General features: G+C 42.4%; 1 long non-coding RNA gene across 1 annotated transcript; it reads right to left on the bottom strand.

Moving 5' to 3' along the window:
- Positions 1–483: 483 nt before the first annotated feature.
- On the bottom strand, positions 484–16,985 carry LOC138445839 (uncharacterized). The gene is made up of 2 exons (XR_011259017.1): positions 15,914–16,985; positions 484–2,410 (listed from the first exon to the last, which is right to left on the bottom strand). It is a non-coding gene; the product is annotated as an uncharacterized lncRNA (long non-coding RNA).
- Between the last annotated feature and the right edge of the window lie 6,587 nt (positions 16,986–23,572).

The following is a 23,572-nucleotide window of genomic DNA, read 5'->3' as shown; positions in this document are numbered from 1 at the left end:
AGTGTAGATCAGGGTTGGTCAGCCCTGGAGGCAGCCACCCCCATGGTGAATATGAAAAGAAGGTCCTGGACCAATAGTTAGTGGGGCTGGGAGTGGTCCGGTCAGGTGTCCCTGAACAGGCCATCAACCCAGCGAGGAGAGGGCCACTCAGCCAAGATGGACGTCTCCGAGTTGACTGGCACCGAGGAATAGCAGGCCTGGCCTGCGGAGGAGCCGCAGGACACGGACACGGCCGCAATTTAAAGGGACCGAGATACCCTCGGAATATTCGCCATGGGAGCAATGCCCCACAGAGCCCAGCCGATGGAACTTACCCCGGATCCTGCCAGACAGTTGAATGGTCCTGGAGGGGTGACGGGGTGACCTGGTCCGGTGCGGGCCAGGCCCGAGGGGGCCACAAATCCCGCTCGTCGTGGGATGGGCCCTTGCCTCGAGCCCCACGTTGGGTGCCAAATGTTAGGTAAAATACCAGGACACCTAAAAGAGTGTCTAACAGGCTTTAATGGGGAAGCGCTCCCGAGCGGGGTTCCCGGACCTGAACGAGGCAGGCTGAGGAAGTCCGCGCCCGGACCGTGTTGGGGGTGGTTTTTATACGTTCATTGTGAGGGATGGTCAGGCTAGATGGACGAGGGTTCGGATAGGTCGCCAGGCAGAGGCATCGTGGGCTGACAGGTCCTTCTATGTAGCTGGGGTGGGGCGGCTTTAACTGGCGAAGTGTGCCATCATTGGTCCCCAGGATCTGGGAGGCTCCTTCCGTTAAGGACCTCCCCCACCGGCGGGAGGGAGAGGAGGGGCGTCCCATCATGGCCGCCGGGGTCCGGCCTTACAGTGACCAGGTGCATTGCCAATATGCAGGAATATTTGGAAAGCAATCTTTTTTTCTGAACATTAGTTCTCAACAGTGGGCTTAAAATATTCAAGTAAACCCATGTTGTGTACAGATGTGCTCTCATCCAGGCTTTGTTGTTCCATTTATATAGAGTACAGGCAGAGTGATTGAACATAGTTCTTAAGGATTATGGATTTTCATAATGGTACATCAGCATTTGTTTCATCTTAAAGTCACCAGTTGCATTAGCCCCTAACAGGAGAGTCAGCCTGTCCTTTGAAGCTTTGAAGGCAGGCACTGACTTTTCCTCTGTAGCCATGAAAGTCCTACCCGACCTCTTCTTCCAGTTTAAGCCTTTTTTTTTTCACCTACGTTGAAAATCTGTTGTGTAGTGTGGCCACTTTCGTGAGTTATCCTAGTTAGATCTTTTGGTTAACTCGCTACAGCTTCTACATCAGCGCTTGCTGCTTCACCTTGCACTTTGATGTCACAGAGATGACTTCTTTCCTTAAAATTCATGAATCAACTTCTGCTATTTTCAAACTTCTTCTGCAGCCTCCTTACCTCATTCACACTTCACAAGAATGAAGAGAGTTAGGCTCTTGCTCTGGATTAGGCTTTGGCTTGGGAGAATGTTGTAGCTGACTTGACCCTCTATCCAGACCGCTCAGACTTTTCTCCATGTCAGTAATAAGGCTATTTCACGTTCTTAACATTCATGTGTCAGAGAAGGCAATGGCAACCCACTCCAGTACTCTTGCCTGGAAAATCCCATGGACGGAGGAGCCTGGTAGGCTGCAGTCCATGGGGTCGCTAAGAGTCAGACATGACTGAGCGACTTCACTTCCACATTTCACTTTCATGCATTGGAGAAGGAAATGGCAACCCACTCCTGTGTTCTTGCCTGGAGAATCCCAGAGATGGGGGAGCCTGGTGGGCTGTGTCTATGGGGTCACACAGAGTCGGGCACGACTGAAGCGACTTAGCTTAGCAACATTCGTGTGTTCACTGGAGTAGCACTTTTAATTTCCTTTAAGAACTTTTCCTTTGTATTTACAGCTTGACTGGTACAAGAAGCACAGCTTTTGGCCTGTCTTGGCTTTCAATATGCCTTCCTCACTAAACTTAATCATTTCTAGCTTGTGATTTAAAGTGAGAGATGTGCAATGATTCCCTTCACTTGAACACTTAGAGGGCACTGTAGGGTTATTTATAGGTTTGTTTATTTATTTATTTTGGCTGTGCTGGATCTTTGTGGCTACCTGGGCTTTTCTCTAGTTGCACTGATCAGAGTCTGCTCTCTAGTTGCCATGTGCAGGCTTCTCATTGGCGTGACTTCTCTTGTTGCAGCATACTGGCTTTCAGGCACTCGGGCTTCAGTAGTGTGGCTCTCAGCTCCAGAGCACAGGTTCAATAGCTGTGGTGCACAGGCTTAGTTGCTCTGGGGCATGTGGGATCTTCTGGGACCAGGGATCTAATGCGTGTCTCTTGCATTGGCAGGCAGATTCTTTACCACCAATCCCTGTAGGGTTATTAATTGACTTAATTGCAGTGTTGTTGTATCACAGAGAACAGGGAGGCCTGAGGAGAGGGAGAGAGATGAGGAACAGCTGGTCAGTGGAACAGTCAAAACACACACAACACTTATCAGTTAAGTGTGCTGTCTTATATTGCATACTTCATGGTACCCTAAAACAATTCCAGTAGTAACATCAAAGACCACTGATCACAGAGCACCCTAACAAATATAAATCATAATGAAAAAGTTAGAAATACTGTAAAAATTTCCAAAATGTGACACAGAGACACAAAGTGAACAAAGTCAATTGGAAAACGGCACCAATAGAGGTACCCAAAGCAGGGTTGCTATAAACCTTCAATTCATTAAAAAAAAAAAAGCAATATCTGCAAAGTTCAATAAAATGAAGTCCAAGGATGTCCTTGATGGTCCAGTGGTTAAGAGTCTGCCTGCCAGTGTAGAGGACATGGGTTCAGTCCCTGGTCCAGGAGATCCTACATGCCACGTGGCAACTAAGCCTGTGCACCACAACTACTGAGCCTGTACCCTACAGAGTCCACAAGCTGCAACTACTGAAGCCCACGTGCCTAGAACCTATGCCTATGACAAAAGAAGCCACTGCAATGAGAAGCCTGTGCACTCAAGCAAGGAATAGCCCCAGCTTGCTGCAACTAAAGAAAGCCCATGTGCAGGAAAGAAGACCCAGCGTAGGCAAAAACAAATAAATAAAATGAAGTGTAATAAAACAATGTATGCCTATATATCTTTATGATGGAATACCATTCATCAAAAAAAAAAGAAATGAACTCCTGTTATACTCATCATGGATGACTCAAAAACGTTATACTGAGTAAAACAGCACAGTCTATATGATTCCATTCATATGAGACGTGGAAAAGGAAAATCTCATTTATAATGACAGAAAACAGACCACTGGATTGCCAGACTACTGAAGGACACTGACCAAGAAGAAAACAAGGGACTTTGTGAGGAGGGTGGGTAATGGAAATATTTTATATCTTGGTTATAGTATTGGTCACACAAATGCATATATTTAATCAAAGCTCCTCAAACTATATACTTGAAATGGATGTATTTTACATAAATTATTTCTCAATAAAGTTGGTTTAAAAATGCTAACAAACTGAATTCACCATTGCCAAAAAAAGAAAAATTCATTCAAAACAAAACAAGATTCTCAAGACCAAGCTAGTTGTCATATGTGAGTAAAAATTAGCTTAATGTTAGTTGAACAATTAATGTCATTTACCATATTAACAAATTAAAGGAGAAAATGTATGATTATCTAGAGAGAGAGATCACAATAAAATTCAACAGTCATTCACAGATTTTTTTGGCCATACCGCGTGGCTTGCAGGACCTTGGGTCCCCAGTCAGGGATCAAAATCAGGTCCTGGTGGTGAGAATGCCAAGTCCTGACCACTGGACACCAGGGAATTCCAAACAATCATTCTTAATCTTTTTTAAGTTTGGTGATCTAGGACCAAAAGGGAGCATCTTTATCCTGATAAAGCAGATCCACAAAATGCCAACAGGAAGTTTTTAGTTAGTATTAGCCATAAGACTTTATTTTGGGGGGCTCCAAAATCACTGCAGATGGTGACTGCAGCCATGAAATTAAAAGACGCTTACTCCTTGGAAGAAAAGTTATGACCAACCTAGATAGCATATTCAAAAGCAGAGACATTACTTTGCCGACTAAGGTCCGTCTAGTCAAGGCTATGGTTTTTCCTGTGGTCATGTATGGATGTGAGAGTTGGACTGTGAAGAAGGCTGAGCGCCGAAGAATCGATGCTTTTGAACTGTGGTGTTGGAGAAGATTCCTGAGGGTCCCTTGGACTGCAAGGAGATCCAACCAGTCCATTCTGAAGATCAGCCCTGGGATTTCTTTGGAAGGAATGATGCTAAAGCTGAAGCTCCAGTATTTTGGCCACCTTATGCAAAGAGTTGACTCATTGGAAAAGACTCTGATGCTGGGAGGGATTGGGGGCAGGAGAAGAAGGGGACAACCGAGGATGAGATGGCTGGATGGCATCACGGACTCGATGGACGTGAGTCTGAGTGAACTCCGGGAGTTGGTGATGGACAGGGAGGCCTGGCGTGCTGCGATTCATGGGGTCACAAAGAGTCGGACACGACTGAGCGACTGAAATGAACTGAACTGAACTGAACTGAACTGATACATGTGGGGGCTACCATTTTATAGTTAATGTAATTTACTCTATAATTCAATAAGCATTGTTGGACCTACCAAATTCCAGATCCAGAGTGCAAGGAAAAATAATTTGTAGATCCTGACTTCAGGTATAGAAAGAAATCTGGTGATGGAGTCTTAAGCAGTCATTTAAGAAACATCCTCATTTGGAGTGAGATTTAAACATATTCACTTGATTTATATTTTTAAATTAAAGTGTAATTGACTTACAATGTTATATACAATATATTATATATATTCAATTGTTCAACATAGTGATTTGATAGTTTTTACACAACAAAATGACAGCATGAGAAGTCACATTACCATGTCACCACAAAAGTTATCACATTACTGACTATGCTATACATTACATCCCTGAGACTTATTAAACATGTTCTTTTTTAAAATACATCCAGAAATTTTATTTGATCCTCCCAGAGAAACATGCACAAAAATGAATTAACACATCCACACAAAACTTATTCATTTTCAATGCAAAGCAACGTGTGATTAATATCAAATGGTGATGACCAATATTTATTTTGTGCAAGGCAGTAGAATGAATCTGAGCTACAACAATGAACCAGAGTTGGGAGGTTTCACTTAATGAAATCATGTCATGCTTCAGGGATTCAGTTTGTCATACAGGAGAGGTAAAATTGTCTCCTTAATTATATTTTATTCTCTACATTTTGTGTTTATCACTCAAGCTTTGTATTATTGAATAGGTTTTCCACAATGCACAGTCTCATGAAAAATTCAGTAGTTCATTAAAAGCAGAGACTTTTCACAGCAAAATTTCTGATTTAGGATATAAAATATATTATTTATAGAGATGCATAATTGTTTTCTCAGAAGAATATTGAGAAGAGGAAAACAGAATCAGTTGATTTTGTCACAAAATGGGGAGAGACTGGCTAAACATGCACCAGCCTCTCATTCCAGAACGTGACCTAAAATGAGTTTAAGGAAATTGTCAGCTGCGGTCAGTTGTGAACAATCACATTGTTAATCACTCAGCGTCTCTCTCCTTTGAGTCTCTGTTTAAAAAAGAATATCTCTGGGCCCCAAGCATTTTGCATTTATCTTTCCTTTTGGCTTCTGCTCTGCAACACTAGGCTGAAATTGCTCCCTATAAGATCACCAGTGGGGGCTTCCCTGGTGGCTCAGACTGTAAAGAACCTGCCTGCAATGCAGAAGACCCGAGTTCAATCCCTGGATTGGGAAGACGCGCTGGAGAAGGGAATAGCTACCCACTCCAGTATTCTTGCCTGGAGAATCCCATGGACAGAGCCTGGAGGGCTACAGTCCATGGGGTCACAAAGAGTCAGACACAACTGAGCAACTAACAGACACACACAAGCTCACCAGCAGCACCCTAGCTAGCCAGTGGTCTCTTTTCAGCCTAACCTCTGGCTGAGTTCATAGCTGGCTCCCCTTTTGTTACCCCTTTCCTCACTTAGAGATACCTTCCCAGGTCTCCCTCCGGTTCTTCAAATATTCAGCTCAGGCTCTTCTCTCCCAGAGGGAATCTCAGGGACCCTGTGGCTTCAGCGACATGGGACAATGATGGTTCCCACCCCTAATCCCCAACTCTCTCGTGCTTCTGTTCCAGGAAATGCCACCTCAGTACGCCCAAAACAGAAAGCACTCTCTCTCACCAAACACCTTCTTTCGCCTGTGCCTCCCATGGTTAACATGGCAGCTCACCCGAGTGCCAAGGCTTGGGCTCAGAATCCACAGCGACATTTCTATCTCCCTTACCACCACCAGATCCAAGGGCTCTCAAGTTCTTCCAGGTGGGCTCCTGAGCGCCAACTAAGTCTGGGTGCTCCTCTTCTTCCACTGTTTCTTTTTCTTTTTATTCACTTACTTCTTTGGCTGTACCAGGTCTTGGTTGTGGCACACAGTATCTGTTGTGGCACACAACCCAGGCTCCAAATTGTTCGGGCTCAGTAGTTGCAGCATTGGCCTTGGTTGCACCACAGCCTGTGGGATGTTAGTTCCCTGACCAGGGATTGAACCCACATCCCCTGCAATGCAAAGCAGATTCTTAACCCCTGGACCACCAGGGAAGTCCCTCACTGTTTCCATTAAGCCTCCATCCTCTTACCCAGACTGCTTGCCTAGACTGCAGCTGCTGGTCAGCCTGCCCCCAGCTTCTTGGCTTCAACCCCTTCTGCCTCCAGAGAGACCTTTTAACACAACAATCTGACTACCTTCTTGGCACAATGGGCAGCACATCAGTCTCATAATGCAATCATCTCTTCTTGTTACTTCACTGCTTTGCTTGAATCTCTCAATGCTTCTCTACTGACAACAGGTTAAAGTACAAATTCCATAGTAAAAAATACGAGGCTTAAAAAACCTGGATTCCCCCTCTTTTTCAGCTTCGCTTCATGCTTTTGTCCTCCACTCATCACCCCCACATGAAATACAAATGTGCATCTGCCTCTGCCACCCCAGTATGCCAGGCCACACTGAACTCTGTGATACGCCCCAGAGTCAGCTTTCTCCTTCACACCTCAAGCACACTTCCCTAACATCCAGGGTCGCTAGATTTAGCAAATAAAAACCTGGGCTACCCAGATAGATTTGAATTGTCCTATATGTCTAAGTATTTCACATAAACCATGTTAACAATTTCACCTTTGTACTCACCAATAAAATTCAGGGCTGGCATTCAATGGCAAGAGAATCCCTCTATCACCAGAACACAGAATGTGGCCTCTTGCTTTCAATATCACAGAAACGCACGTCACAGAAATGCATAAGTATACACTCAGCTGTGAAGATTATTTTAGTAGCTACTGTTATTCAGTGTTTTATCAGTGGTTCCTGTGGCCTTGTTTATCATCTCAATTTTCCTATAAGATAGGTAATATTGTCTACCTCATACCAGTCAAAATGGCCATCATTAAAAAGTCTACAAATAACAAACACTAGAGAGTGTGTGAAGAAAAGGGAATCCTCCTACACCATTGGTGGGAAAGTAAGTTGGTGCAGCCACTATGGAAAACAGAATAGAAGTTCTACAGAAAACAGAATTACCGTAAAAGCCAGCAATCCCATTCCCAAGCATAAACCTGGACAAAACTATAATGTAAAAAGATACATGCACCCCTATATTCACAGCAGCCCTACTCACAATAGCCAACACATGGAAATGACCTAAATATCCATCGGCAGATAAATGAATAAAAAAGATGTGGTACGTATATACAATGGAATTCTACTCAGCAATAAAAAAAGAATGAAATAATGCCATTTGCAGCAACATGGATACAACTAGAGATTATCATACTAAGTGAAGTAAGTCAGAAAGAGAAAGACAAATGCCATGTGATACTGCTTATATGTGGAATCTAAAGTGTAGCATGAATGAACTTATCTACAAAGCACAAGCAGACTCACAGACATAGAGAACAGATTTGTGGTTGCCAAAGGGGAGAGAGTGAGGAAGAAGGATGGAATGAGAGTTTGGGGTTGGTAGAGGCAAACTGTTACATTTAGATGGATAAACAGCAAGGTCCTACTGTATAGCATAGGAAACTATATCCAATCTCCTGGGATAGACCACAGTGGAAAAGAATATGAGAAAAGAATGTATATATGTGTATAACTGAGTCACTTTGCTGAACAGAAATTAGCACAACATTGTAAATCTGCTATACTTCAATTTAAAAAATAGAGAAAAAAGATAAATAATGTTACTAAAATTCATTTTATAGACAAGGAAGCTAAGGCCTAGACAAGTTACAGAACTTGGCCAAGGTTGTATAGTAAGTGAGGAGCACCAGAATTTAAACCCAAATAGTCTCACAGCAGATTCCATGTGATTAATCTTTCTACTTTGACAGCTACTTCTGTCTGCATGGTGGAGGTGGTTTATGTCTGTATGGTGGTGATTTAGTCATTCAGCTGTGTCCAGCTCTTCCAACTCCATGGACTGTAGCCCACCAGGTTCCTCTGTCCATGGGATTTCCCAGGCAAGAATGCTGGAATGGGTTGCCATATCCTTCTCCATCTGTTGGTATGGTACTTTGCAATTCTCTTTTTTCTTGTCCTTGTGTGATATCTTAGGAAAAGATATAATATGACCAAGACTCATGTACCACTGTATATAAGAAACACAACACTTAAATAAAGCTGAAACTCCCCAACTGCATTCCCTTCCTCTAGTAAATATCATGTTTAGTTGGTCCTGGTCCTCACAATTTGTGTATATGTTGTTTACAAAATGTAATATTATTTTGTATTTTTAACATATGGTCATGTGGTATGTATTCATCAGCAATTTGCATTTTTCTCTCCTATTGTATTTTTGGGACTTAGCTGTGTTGACATACATAGTCTTATTCATTAATTTTCACTGCTGCATAATTTTTCATTAAATGACTACATCACACCTTATTCATTCTCTTGTTAATAGATATTGTTGCCAATTCTGGGTTGGGTTTTTTTTCTTGCTTTGGCTTTTATTTTATTTTGTTTGTATGGTTGTTTGGTTTATTCTCATTGCTTTGGGTTTTATTGACTAGCAACAGAAGCTATTATAACCTTCTTGCACATAGCTGCTCAGGAAAGAATTTCTCTTTAGTGAGTACTTAATAAAGGAATTTCTCTAAAGAGTGAGTTAAGTTCAGTTCAGTCGCTCAGTCATGTCCGACTCTTTGTGACCCCATGAATCACAGCACGCCAGGCCTCCCTGACCATCACGAACTCCTGGAGTTCACTCAAACTCATGTTCATAGGGTTGGTGATGCTATCCAGCCATCTCATCCTCTGTGTCCCCTTCTCTTCCTGCCCCCAGTCCCTCCCAGCATCAGGGTCTTTTCCAATGAGTCAACTCTTTGCATGAGGTAGCCAAATATTGGAGTTTCAGCTTCAGCATCAGTCCCTCCAATGAACACCCAGGACTGAACTCCTTTAGGATGGACTGCTGGATCTCCTTGCAGTCCAAGGAACTCTCAAGAGTCTTCTCCAACACTATAGTTCAAAAGCATCAATTCTTCGGCACTCAGCTTGCTTCACAGTCCAACTCTCACATTCATACATGACTACTGGAAAAACCATAGCCTTGACTAGACAGAATTTGTTGGCAAAGTAATGTCTCTGCTTTTGAATATGCTGTCTAGGTTGGTCATAACTTTCCTTTCAAGGAGCAAGTGTCTTTTAATTTCATCTCTGCAATCACCATCTACAGTGATTTTTGGAGCCCCCCAAAATAAAGTCTGACACTGTTTACACTGTTTCCCCATCTACTTCCCATGAAGTGATGGGACCGGATGCCATGATCTTTGTTTTCTGAATGTTGAGCTTTAGGCCAACTTTTTCACTCTCCTCTTTCACTTTCATCAAGAGGCTCCTTAGTTCCTCTTCACTTTCTGCCATAAGGGTGGTGTCATCTGCATATCTGAGGTTATTGATATTTCTCCTGGAAATCTTGATTCCAGCTTGTGCTTCTTCCAGTCCAGCGTTTCTCATGATGTGCTCTGCACAGAAGTTAAATAAGCAGGGTGACAATATACAGCCTTGATGTACTCCTTTTCCTATTTGGAACCAGTCTGTTGTTCCATGTCCAGTTCTAACTGTTGCTTCCTGATCTGCATATAGGTCTCTCAAGAGGCAGGTCAGGTGGTCTGGTATTCCCATCTCTTTCAGAATTTTCCACAGTTGATTGTGATCCACACAGTCAAAGGCTTTGGCATAGTCAATAAAGCAGACATAGATGTTTTTCTGGAACTCTCTTGCTTTTTTGATGATCCAGCAGATGTTGGCAATTTAATCTCTGGTCCCTCTGCCTTTTCTAAAACCAGCTTGAACACCTGGAATTTCATGGTTCACATACTGCTGAAGCCTGACTTGCAGAATTTTGAGCATTACTTTACTAGCATGTGAGATGAGTGCAATTGTGCGGTAGTCTGAGCATTCTTTGGCATTGCCTTTCTTTGGGATTGGAATGAAAACTGACCTTTTCCAGGCCTGTGGCCACTGCTGAGTTTTCCAAATTTGCTGGCATATTGAGTGCAGCACTTTGACAGCATCATCTTTCAGGATTTGAAATAGCTCAACTGGAATTCCATCACCTCCACTAGCTTTGTTCATAGTGAGGCTTCCTAAGGTCCACTTGACTTTACATTCTAAGATGTCTGGCTCTAGGTGAGTGATCACACCATCATGATTATCTGGGTCGTGAAGATCTTTTTTGTACAGTTCTTCTGTGTATTCTTGCCACTTCTTCTTAATATCTTCTGCTTATGGTAGGCCCATACCATTTCTGTTCTTTATCGAGCTGATCTTTGCATGAAATGTTCCCTTGGTATCTCTAATTTTCTTGAAGAGATCTCTAGTCTTTCCCATTCTGTTGTTTTCCTCTATTTCTTTGCAATGATCACTGAGGAAGGCTTTCTTATCTCCTCTTGCTATTGTCTGGAACTCTGCATTCAGATGCTTATATCTTTCCTTTTCTTCTTTGCTTTTCTCTTTTCTTCTTTTCACAGCTATCTGTAAAGCCTCCTCAGACAGCCATTTTGCTTTTTTCTATTTCTTTTCCATGGGGATGGTCTTGATCTCTGTCTCCTGTACAATGTCACGAACCTCAGTCCATAGTTCATCAGGCACTCTATCTATCAGATCTAGTCCCTTAAATCTATTTCTCATTTCCACTGTATAATTATAAGGGATTTTATTTAGGTCATACCTGAATAGTCTAATGGTTTTCCCTACTTTCTTCAGTTTAAGTCTGAATTTGGCAATAAGGAGTTCATGATCTGAGCCACAGTCAGCTCCTGGTCTTCTCCATCTTTGGCTGCAAAGAATATAATCAATCTGATTTTGGTGTTGACCATGTGTTGCTAACATGGTGGTTAGCATCTTCCAAATCAGGTAACCCAAGAGGTAACAGAGAAATCATGATGCCTTTTATGACCTTTTCATAGAAATAACACCCAAGCCTCCCTTCATTCCCATCTTATTCTTTTTGTTTGAAATGCATTATCAAACTCAACTCACACTCAAGGAAATTAGCTCTACTTTTTGGAGGAAATATGGACAGAATCTGGAGGCAGATTTTAAACCACCATGTATACTGTCTATATTCCTAAGATTTTGTCTATTTACTTTGTCTTGTGTGATTCTTTTTCTTAATTAGAAAATTTCCTAGTTTTATTGAGATATAATTGACATACAGCGCTTTTTAAGGTGTTCAGCATAATGATCTGACTTACGTACATCATGAAATGATTGTTATGATAAGTTAAGTAAACATCCATTATCTCACATACATACAATTTTTTTTCCCCTTGTGATGAGAACTCTTAAAATCTACTCTCTTAGCAGCTTTCTTAGATAACATACAGCAGTGTTAATTCTATGTCATGTTGTACATTACATCCCTGGTACCTATTTGCATTATACCTGGATGTTTGTACCATTTGACTGCCTTCATGCATCTCCCCTTTCCCTCTGGTAACCACAAATCTTATCAATTTTTATATGACTTTGTTTATATTTAATTTTGAAGTATAATTTACCTACAACACTATGTCTATTTTGTGTGATTCTTTATATACTTCAGATATACCGTTCTTTGTTGAATAAATGCACTGCACCAATTTTCTCCCAGATCTGTGGCAAGCATGACTGGAATTGCAATGAATTTACAGATTACTTTGAGGGAAAGTAATGTTATAATATTGAGTCTTTCTATTCATGAATATTGTGTATCTATTTCATGCTCATGCTCAGTAGCTAAGTGGTGTCCAACTCTTTGCAGTCCCATGGACTATAGCCCTCCAGGCCCCTCTGTCCCTGGGATTTCCCAGGCAAGAATACTGGAGTGGGTTGCCATTTCCTTCTCCAGAGGATCTTCCAACTCAAAGATTGGACCCTCATCTCCTACATTGGCAGATGAGTTCTTTAACACTGAACCAGGGAAGCGTTGATTGTTTATTTAGCTATACAATGCATCATGTAATTTTTACGATTTTCTTCACTAAAGGCCCTATCCATCTTTTGTAAAATTTATTCCTACTTATTCTTAAAATTTATATTTCTAATTATTTTTGGCTATAGTATAATAATATAATAGATTTTAAAACATTGAGCTAATATCTAGTGATTTTTGTTGAACTCTTTTATTAAATTTTGGGCTTCCCTGGTAGCTCAGCCAGTAAAGAATCCACCTGCAATACAGGAGACCCTGGTTCGATTCCTGAGTTGGGAAGATTCCCTGGAGAAGGGATAGGCTACACACTCCAGTATTCTTGGGCTTCCCTGGTGGCTCAGTGGGTAAAGAATCTGCCTGCAATGTCGGAGACTGGGGTTCAATCCCTGGGTTGGGAAGATCCCCTGGAGAAGGGACTGGCTACCCACTCCAGTATTCTTTCCTGGACTTTCATGGACTATACAGTCCATGGGGTGGCAAAGGGCAGGATATGACCGAGCTAGCCATTTTTGTTGAACTCTCTTATTAAACTTTCTATTTTCTCTATAGTCAGCTAGATTGACTGTAAATAGTGGCATTTTAGTTCCTTCCTCTCTGTTCCCTGTGGCTTTTCTTTCTCTTGTTTCCCTCTGTTAGCTAGGACTTCCAATATAATAATGCACATACTCAGAGGTGATGGAATTCCAGCTGAGTTATTTCAAATTCTGAAAGATGATGCTGTCAAAGTGCTGCACTCAATATGCCAGCAAATTTGGAAAACTCAGCAGTGGCCACAGGCCTGGAAAAGGTCAGTTTTCATTCCAATCCCAAAGAAAGGCAATGCCAAAGAATGCTCAGACTACTGCACAATTGCACTCATCTCACATGCTAGTAAAGTAATGCTCAAAATTCTGCAAGTCAGGCTTCAGCAGTATGTGAACCATGAAATTCCAGGTGTTCAAGCTGGTTTTAGAAAAGGCAGAGGGACCAGAGATTAAATTGCCAACATCTGCTGGATCATCAAAAAAGCAAGAGAGTTCCAGAAAAACATCTATGTCTGCTTTATTGACTATGCCAAAGCCTTTGACTGTGTGGATCACAATCAACTGTGGAAAATTCTGAAAGAGATGGGAATACCAGACCACCTGACCTGCCTCTTGAGAGACCTATATGCAGATCAGGAAGCAACAGTTAGAACTGGACATGGAACAACAGACTGGTTCCAAATAGGAAAAGGAGTACATCAAGGCTGTATATTGTCACCCTGCTTATTTAACTTCTGTGCAGAGCACATCATGAGAAACGCTGGACTGGAAGAAGCACAAGCTGGAATCAAGATTTCCAGGAGAAATATCAATAACCTCAGATATGCAGATGACACCACCCTTATGGCAGAAAGGTTAAAGAGCCTCTTGATGAAAGTGAAAGAGGAGAGTGAAAAAGTTGGCCTAAAGCTCAACATTCAGAAAACAAAGATCATGGCATCTGGTCCCATCACTTCACTGGAAATAGATGGGGAAACAGTGTAAACAGTGTCAGACTTTATTTTGGGGGGGCTCCAAAAATCACTGCAGATGGTGACTGCAGCGATGAAATTAAAAGACGCTTACTCCTTGGAAGAAAAGTTATGACCAACCTAGACAGCATATTCAAAAGCAGAGATATTACTTTGCCAACAAAGGTCCATCTAGTCAAGGCTATGGTTTTTCCAGTAGTCATGTATGAATGTGAGAGTTGGACTGTGAAGAAAGCTGAGCACTGAAGAATTAATGCTTTTGATCTGTGGTGTTGGAGAAGATTCTTGAGAGTCCCTTGGACTGCAAGGAGATCCAACCAGTCCATTCTTAAAGAGATCAGCCCTGGGATTTCTTTCGAAGGAATGATGCTAAAGCTGAAACGCCTGTACTTTGGCCACCTCATGCAAAGAGTTGACTCATTGGAAACGACTCTGATGCTCGGAGGTATTGGGGGCAGGAGGAGAAAGGGACGACAGAGGATGAGATGGCTGGCTGGCATCACCAACTCAATGGACATGAGTCTGAGTGAACTCTGGGTGTTGGTGATGGACAAGGAGGCCTGGAGTGCTGCAATTCATGGGATCGCAAAGAGTTGGTCACGACTGAGTGACTGAACTGAACTGAGCTGAACCACTATGTCATGAGGACACTCAAGCAGCCCTAGGGAATGGTCCATGTGGCAAGGAAGTGAGGCATCCATCCACTAGCCATATGAGTGACCCATCTTGAAAGCAGATTCTGCAGCCCCAGTCAAATTTTCAGATGACCACACTCCCAGTTGACATCTTGACTGCAACTTTATGAGAGATCTTGACACAGAACAACATAGCTAAGCTACGCCCAGAATTCTGACACTCAGAAATTATGAGTTAATGTATTTTTGCTCTCTTAATCTGCAGTATCTACTAGTAATGAGTTGTGTAGTAATAGATAACTAGTACATGAAGTTATATAGTAACAGCATAGTGACTACCAACCCAAATACCGAGTGAAACTGTCTAGATTCGAATTCTGGCTTCACTGCTAATTATGTGACTGTGAGAAGTGACTAGCTATTTAACTACCTCAGTTTACTCATCTATCAAGTGGAAATAATGCCAGCATGCCACACAGGACCACTGTGAGGATTAAGTGAGTTGATGCAATAAAGCAACTGGAAGCATATCTGGCACACAGGAAGCATTCAAGAAGTGTTGCTGCTGCTGCATTGCTTCAGTCGTGTCCGACTCTGTGCGACCCCAGAGTTTGCAGCCCACCAGGCTCTGCCGTCCCTGGGATTCTCCAGGCAAGAACACTGGAGTGGGTTGCCATTTTCTTCTCCAATGCATGAAAGTGAAAGTGAAAGTGAAGTTGCTGAGTCGTGTCTGACTCTTAGCGACCCCATGGACTGCAGCCTACCAGGTTCCTCCATCCATGGGATTCTCCAGGCAAGAGTACTGGAGTGGGGTGCCATTGCCAAGAAGTGTTAGCTGCTGGTATCAATTTATAAAACAGTAAATCTGAATGTAAATTGGATAACCAACCTCATTAGGAAAACAAAGTAAAATCACCATGAGACTTCCCTGTTCTGCATAGAGTTAGCAAAAAGCATAAACTCAGCCTGAGTGATGGTAATTGGGCATCTTCACCATAGGATAATTTACCAAGATGTCTTTCTCTGGTGTGAACATATTTTTTGTGAGCATGTTATACTTCAATTCAAAATTTTAAATTTATAAATAACACAATACACACACAAAGCCAATACTCTCCCTCACTCTACCCTTACCCCCAGAAATGCTCTGTTAATATTGGCGAATATTGGCAAAGACATGGAACACAAGAACTCTCACATCTTGCTGGTGGAAGTAGAGAGCAATTTGGCAATACTAGCAAAGCTGAAAATTGACAAGTAAGGTTTTACCTGAGTGATAGGATGCAGGCTTTCACTATCCATTTTTCTGTATCTTCTTTAAACTTTCATTCCTGTCAAGATGTCAAAGTGAGGGAGAAGGAAAATATTCAACCCAGCCATAAAATTCTGTGACCCGGACCCATTTATATTCTTAAAAAGCCTAACATAACAGAGAGGAATGGCTATTCTGCTGGCAGCCTCCAGGACAGCATGTAAAACATGCCTGGCATGCTGAACACTTTGTTATGGGCCTCTGAAAAGGAGAATTCCTAGATAAAACAGTAATCAGGGATTTTTTAAAAAGCAGAAGGACTCAAAACCTGAAAATAAATTAAGAATGAGTTGTATTAGGGGCAGGAAAGAGAGTAGAAAAAGAGGTTGTCTTACAAGTAACCCAGTATATAAATTTTTTTTTAATTGTGGTGAAACATATATAAAATTAACCTTTCTAACAGTTTCTTAAGTGTACAGTTCAATGCCACTAATTATATTCATAATGTTGTGCAACCATCACTACTATTTCCAAAACTATCTGTCACCCCAAACAGAAACTCTTAAACATTAACCATTAAATAATAACTTTTCCTTGCTTCTCTCACAGCCTCTAGAAACCTCTGTTCTACACTCTGTATCTATGAATTTAATTACTCTAGGTACCTCACATAAGTGGAATCATGAATTATTTGTCCTTTTGTGTCCAGCTTATTTCACTTAGCATATTATTTTTAAGGTTCACCCATGTGTTCAAAGGCACAGCTCAGAATTCCTCTTTATGGTTGAATAATATTTCATCTGTGAAGTGAAGTTGCTCAGTCGTGTGTGACTCTTTGCAATCCAATGGACTGTAACTTACCAGGCTCCTCCTTCCATGTGATTTTCTAGGCAAGAGTACTGGAGTGGCTTACCATTTCCTTCTTCAGGGGATCTTCCGGACCTGGGAATCAAACATGGGTCTCCCAAGTTGTAGGCAGACGCTTTACCCTCTGAGCCACCAGGGAAGCCCAGCAGGCCATATTTTGTTTATTCTAGTGAGAACCTACTGTATAACGCAGGGAGCTCAGCTCAATGCTCATCTATCAATGGACACTTGGGTTGTTTACACCTTTGGGCTATCATGAATAATGGTGTGATAAACATTGGTGGACAAGTATCTGTTTGAGTCACCTGAAGTAAAGTTGGTCATGAGTTCCACCTAGGGGTGGATGTTGAAAACAGAAGTGAGCCTATGAGGTGCTCAGGGGTCAAGGACAGACTCAACTTTATTCATTCAGTTGGTCAGTCTTGCAACAACTATTTATCAAACACCACAATGCAAGAAAGTGAGGTTCAAAAGTGGGGGAAATCAAACACTGTTCCCTCCTCTCAAAGACCTTGTTCTCTAGGTACTAAACAAGAAAAGATGATTTAAGAGTGAAAAGTAGAATAATTAGTGATGCTAAGCATCTTTTCATGTGACTCTTAGCCACCTGTATGCCTTCTTTGGAGAAAGGTCTATTTAGGCCTTCTGCCGATTTTTTTATTGGGTTGTTTCCTATTTTAATATTGACACAGGGAGCTCAGCTCAGTGCTCTGTGATGACCTAGATGGGTGGGGTGGGGTGGGAGGGAGGTTCGAGTCTTTACGACCCTATGGACTGTAGCCCACCAGGCTCCTCTGTCCATGGGATTTTCCAGGCAAGAATATTGGAGTTGGTTGCCATTTCCTTCTCCCAGGGATTTTCCTGACCCAGGGATTGAACCCACATCACTGATGTCTCCTGCATTGGCAGATGGGAATGCAGTGCCACTACTAGTGCCACCTGGGAAGTGCCAAGAGGGAGGGAATATATATATACATATAGCTGATTCATTGTACAGCAGAAACTAACACAACATTGTAAAATAATTATACTCTAATTAAAAAAAAAAGGAGTGAAAAGTATTGTTGTGATATAACAACCGAATTGAGGGTCAGGATGTCCGGGGGTAGTAAATTTTAAGCCAAGACCTGAAGGCTGAGAAAATTCCCAAGAGAAGCAGGTGAAAGTGAAAGTTGTGTCCGACTCTTTGCAATCCCATGGACTGTGGCCATGCTCCTCTGTCCATGGAATTCTCCAGGCAAGAATACTAGAGCGAGTTGGCATGCCCTCCTCCAGGGGATCTTCCTGACCCAGGCATCTGTATGTCTCCTGCATTGGCAGGCGGGTTCTTTACCACTAGTGCCACCTGAAAATCAAAGAGAGGTAACATAATGTTTCAGACAACAGGACAATAGGAATAGGAATTATTGACATAGTACAGCAGGAATACCTTGTGTGAACCAGAAGGTAGAGAGATCATGGTTCTTCAGAACAATGTTCAAAGGCTCACCATGACTAAACACTGAGAACAAAGAGTAGTGGTGGCAAAGATTCCAGAAAAGTAGATGCAGATCAAAATTTGGGGCTTAGGTGAATGGAAAAGCACTGAAGGACTTGAAGGTAGAAGGATGAGAATCTGATCTGTAAAGCAGAGATGACTGTGAAGGCTGAGCTCCAGAGGAAGACGTGGCTGCATATCTGGCTTGGGCAAGCAGGTCACAATGATCTCCTTCCCCGTTGTCAGGATTGGCCTGGCTGTGGATGGGTGACCAAGTTCTGGCCAGAGAGACACAAGGCAAAGTCTCATAGGGGAGCTTCTGAGAAAGATTTCCTTCCACTGGGGGGAAACAAACACATGTTCCTGTCAAAATTCATCACCTGAAACTCATCATGAAGAACATTGGAAAAGCCTAAATCAAGAGACATGGGAACAACTGACATATATCCAGGGGTCATCTGGAAACAAGTATGAAGAGGAAAGCTAGCGTGCTAAGGAATAGAAAGACGGAAATCTTCCAGGTTCCTAACAACTGTGTTTTGCTACTGAATTAACCAATCCTAGGATCTAACTTCAATCAGAATTTTTGCGATCTAATGTTTAAGCTAGTCCCAAACTTTTCTATTTCATAGTACATATTAAAAAGTGATGTTCATATGACACACTTGCATAAGCAGATGAGGATGCTCTTGGCTAGAGGTAACTGTCTCCAGTGTCTCCAGGCCACCCCAGGCTGTCACCTGGTTGCCCCAAGGACTAATTGGGTCAGTATTTCAGAGCATCTGGAACACACCTGCTGTGCACTATTGTGCTAGGCACACTGGTTGCAAATACTGTCTTAAGCCGCTATTAGCTAGTCTTTTTATTCCTTGCAGCTCCTTGCAGCATGCCTCTATCTGGCTGACAAATACTAAGCATTATCCTCTTAGCAACCCAACTGAAAAACTTGAGAGGCATCCTGCACTCATTCCTGTCCTTCACTCTCACTTCCCTTATATTTTTTGTCCGGGTGCCTCCTTGAAATCTCCACCTTCTGCTCCTCACTTCATACCTGCTGCTATGGCCTTCATCTAGATTACCACAAGACTCAATTGTCCCCTCTCTAATCTCAATGCCCTTTCATCCATTCTAACATGGCCAGTGATCGCTCTAAAATATAGATTACAACTCTCCTTTAAACCATTGCTTAGGTCCCACCAGTCTCAGTCTTATGTTCATTTGTGATGAGGGCCACAGACAATTTGTTAAGAGGGAGAATACTAAAGTATGGTGATGATTTGCTATTAAACATAACTTAGAATGTATTCCAATTTGTCCCAATTATGATATTTATTTTACTTTCTAACATGCTCTCCTGAGTTACTAGAAGAACACTGAGAATTTCTGCAGCAACTGTTTACCCTCCCAACACCCACACTGGAAGAAGGGGTGGAAGTTAGATGAAGAGAATGATTTTAACCTTGAAAAAGAGGAATACTTTCTGTGGGCTATGAGTGAGAGAGAAACAGTATGGATAAATACCCAAAGATTTGAAGAAAGAATCAGAAACATCTAAACTTAGGAAGGCTTAATCTTTTCAGAAAAAAAAACAGGTCCTTTTGGGTCAAGAGAAGAAATACTGGATATCTTGTTTGACATCCAATCTTCTCTACCTGCTCTGAGCCTGGGAGGCTGAACTGTGTGGACTCAGTCAACAACACTCTTGTCTCCACATAGTGATGGGGTCAGCCAATGACAGACCTTGACAGGAGATGAAGGGATGGAGTAGATTGAAGGTGGTTATGGTTCCCCCAGCTCCCTCCCTGCCTGGTACCATGTGTTGGCTATGTGCCTGTACCCAAGACCACATATGTTGCCAGGCTGCCTCTCCATGTAATGACCCTCCCAGTGTTCCGGGAACCATTCCCCGTAGTTGTATCTTCAGGATTAAGGTGGCAATAGCTCTTACTACCTCTGAGATACTGCACTCTCCCCCATTGGTTTCCTTAAATCTTGCACACAGCTTTATGAAAATCCTCTTGTTAAACTTTCAGAGTTTGTTTGAGAGTATTATCTGTTTCTCGCTGGGTCCCACCAGTGATTTTGAGTCACATAATGGGGTTTGAGTCAGGCTGGAGGGGAGTGGAAAGTTTTGAAATGGTCATAATAAAGAATCTTATAGGAATCTGCTAAGCAAGCCTGTGAATGCTTGACACACAAGCCTCCTATCTTTGGGGAAGGAAAATAGTTAAGAAACCAGTGGTTTGCTGGCTGATATAATCAATTACCAGTAAAAATTAAGTTTTATAATTATTAATCAGTATTATTAGTCACATAGTATTATATATGAATGACCACCAAATGAGCAATAGATTTCACTGTACGCCTACTGAAGTTAGCTGTGTTGACACACTTTTCTCTGATTTTGTTTCCTCATCCATAAGTAGATAATCTCTAAGGTTCCTTTTAGATTTCAGAATTCTGTGATGGTATGATGACAGCATTGAACCTGGGAATAGATGAAAACAAGGGAGAGAGATGAGAAAGAAGCGGAGGTGGCAAGGAGGAACCAAGAGCATATTCCTTGTGTGTATCCATGAAACTGCTGACAGCCAGCCCCAACGCTGAATAGTTTCTTTTCTCTAAATGTTGATAGCACGTGACCTGTATCACAAAATCTCGTGCTCCATCATGTGACTTTATGCCAGTCTCTTATCTCTAAACAGTATAGACATCAGTTTACCCTTGCCTCTGTGCCTCCCCAGGCTTCCCTGAGATCTCATCTGGTAAAGAATATGCCTGTATCACAGGAGACCCTGGTTCGATTCCTGGGTCAGGAAGATCCACTGGAGAAGGGGTATGCTACCCACTCCAGTATTCCTGGGCTTCCTTGGTGGTTCAGATGGTAAAGAATCTGCCTGAAATGTGGGAGACCTGGGTTTGATCCCTGGATTGGGAAGATCCCCTAGAGAAGGGGACAGCTACCCACTCCAGTATTCTAGCCTGGAGAATCCCCATGGACAGAGGAGCCTGGCAGGCTACAGTCCATGGGCTCCCAAAGAGTTGGACACGACTGGCCAACTTTCACTTTCACTTTTCACTATGCCTCCCCGCTCAGCCACAAGCTCATCAAAAGTAGAGACGACATAATATAATTCTGTATCCAATGGTCCCAAAGCCCAATATATTTTTGCAGATATTCAATATATGTTTAATGAGCTGAAACGATGAATACACACTGACTGATTTCCATGTATTTCTGCCAAGAACCTTTCCCACACACTTCCATCTTCATTTGATTCTTGTTTTCATTGTAATGTTTTTATAGGAGAAAAAAGTAGATGGCATTTGGGGGCTTAAATGATTTTCTCCCAATTTGTAAATATTTATATTTACAAAACTAGTACATTAGCTAGGATAAGCTAGGAAGTGGTTACAGGTGTGTGTGTACATGTGCTCAGTCATGTCCAACTTTTTCTGACCCCATGAACAGTAGCCTGCTGGGCTCCTCTGTCCATGGGATTCTCCAGACAAGAATACTGGACTGGGTTGCCATTTCCTCCTCCAGGGGATCTTCCTGACCAAGGGATCGAACCCACATTTCCTGCATTTTTACCACTGCACCACCTGGAAAGCCCAGGAGGTAGTTACAAGTAAACTCAAAATTCCAGTGGCTTAACACAAAGGAGCCCATAGCTCAAGTAACACACATTTATTCCCTCACAGTTCTATAAATTAGGAGACCAGTGGGCTCAGCGACTTCCCTTCTCTGGGTCTCTCAAGGCCAAAATCAATTTGTCAACCAGCCTGAGCTCTCACCTGCAAGCTCTGGGGGAAATTCACTACCAGGTTTATTCAGAACCCCACTTCCTTACTAGCTATCAGCCAGCATCACCTTTTAGATCCTGGGGGCCTCTCTCCAGTTCTTAAGCATGGACCCCTACCTCTCAGGGTCAGCAATAGTGCAGAAATCCTGCTCAGGTTTGGGGTCCCAGTGATTCCCTGTTGTGCTGCTACTATTCTACCTCCTATTCTGCCTCTAGCCAGAGGAAGTCCTCTGCTTTAGGGGCTTCTGTGATTAGATTGGACCACACTGGACAAACCAGGATAATTTTCCCTATTTTAAGATCTGTCACCATCACTTCATGAGAAATAGATGAGGAAACAGTGTCAGATTTTATTTTGGGGGGCTCCAAAATCACTGCAGATGGTGATTGTAGCCATGAAATTAAAAGATGCTTACTCCTTGGAAGGAAATTTATGACCAACCTAGATAGCATATTCAAAAACAGAGACATTACTTTGCCAACAAAGGTCCATCTAGTCAAGGCTATGGTTTTTCTAGTGGTCATGTGGGGAAGTGAGAGATGGACTGTGAAGAAAGCTGAGTGCCGAAGAATTGATGCTTTTGAACTGTGGTGTTGGAGAAGACTCTTGAGAGTCTCTTGGACTGCAAGGAGATCCAACCAGTCCACCCTAAAGGAGATCAGTCCTGGGTGTTCATTGGAAGGACTGATGCTAAAGCTGAAACTTGAATACTTTGGCCACCTCATGCAAAGAGTTGACTCATTGGAAAAGACTTTGATGCTGGGAGGGATTGGGGGCAGGAGGAGAAGGGGACGACAGAGGATGAGATGGCTGGATGGCATCACCGACTTGATGGACATGAGTTTGAGTGAATTCCTGGAGATGGTGATGGACAGGGAGGCCTGGCGTGCTATGATTCATGGGGTCGCAAAGAGTCAGACACGACTGAGCAACTGAACTGAACTGAACCTGGATTAGAACTGCAAAGTCTTTTTTGCCATGTGACATAACTTATTCACACGCTCCAGGCATGAGAGTGTGGACACAAACCATACATGGTGTGGTTTATACGTGTGCCACACACTGTCTTGGTGTTTTACATACATCAACTGATTTGATCATCACAAAAACCAGACGATGTGGCACTTTGAATATCATAACCATCTTGAAGTTGGGGACTAAGGAAAAAAGGTTAAATAACTTGCATAAGGTGACACAGCTTGTCGGTGGCACTAGTGAGTCTAAAACACCAGGGACCCTGACTCCCAAGGCTGTACTCTTTACCTGAAACCACATTCCCTCTATATGGGATATATAAATGTATCCTCTCTTTGGGTCTACATCCATGAACATGTGTTGTCACAAAATGTCAGAGGACCACAGGGATGGTTCAGATTTCTAAAATCATCCTGGGCTCAGCCAGTCTCCTGTCTGGCTTTTCTCGGTATATTCGACAAAATTATATTTTTCCTAAAATTCTTAATACAGTAGTTGTTTAACTAAAACTATTGTACATCAAACTTACATTTACAAATAGCCAATTTGC

The sequence above is a fragment of the Ovis canadensis genome, chromosome 9, assembly GCF_042477335.2.
Source record: "Ovis canadensis isolate MfBH-ARS-UI-01 breed Bighorn chromosome 9, ARS-UI_OviCan_v2, whole genome shotgun sequence".
Lineage (NCBI taxonomy): Eukaryota > Metazoa > Chordata > Mammalia > Artiodactyla > Bovidae > Ovis > Ovis canadensis.
Note: the sequence above shows the minus strand (reverse complement) of the source record. Positions and strands in the feature narration are given on the sequence as shown.